Raw genomic sequence first — 303 nt, 5'->3', positions numbered from 1 at the left:
CCCCCCCCCAGAAATACGGTGCTCCTGATGTCGCAGCCCCCCCTCCCTGCTCCGGTCGGGCTTCCCCATGGGGGAGGGTCCACAGCACTCTGTATATACTGTATGTTGGAACTGTATATAGGGGAGGGGGGGGGCTGTACATTATATATAGGGAAGGCAGTGTATATAGGGGGGGGCTGTATATAGGGGAAGACAGCGGTTGTATATGATCAGTTACTTTTTTTGTACGTTTCTTTTCAATAAAATGAATTTAAGGAGAGGGCGTGTGGCAGCAGTGCAGGGGGGGCAGGGGTTGGAGGGGTC

Source organism: Haliaeetus leucocephalus, unplaced genomic scaffold (genome assembly GCF_000737465.1).
Source record: "Haliaeetus leucocephalus isolate CR32 unplaced genomic scaffold, Haliaeetus_leucocephalus-4.0 Scaffold227, whole genome shotgun sequence".
NCBI classification, from domain to species: Eukaryota; Metazoa; Chordata; class Aves; order Accipitriformes; family Accipitridae; genus Haliaeetus; species Haliaeetus leucocephalus.
Note: the sequence above shows the minus strand (reverse complement) of the source record.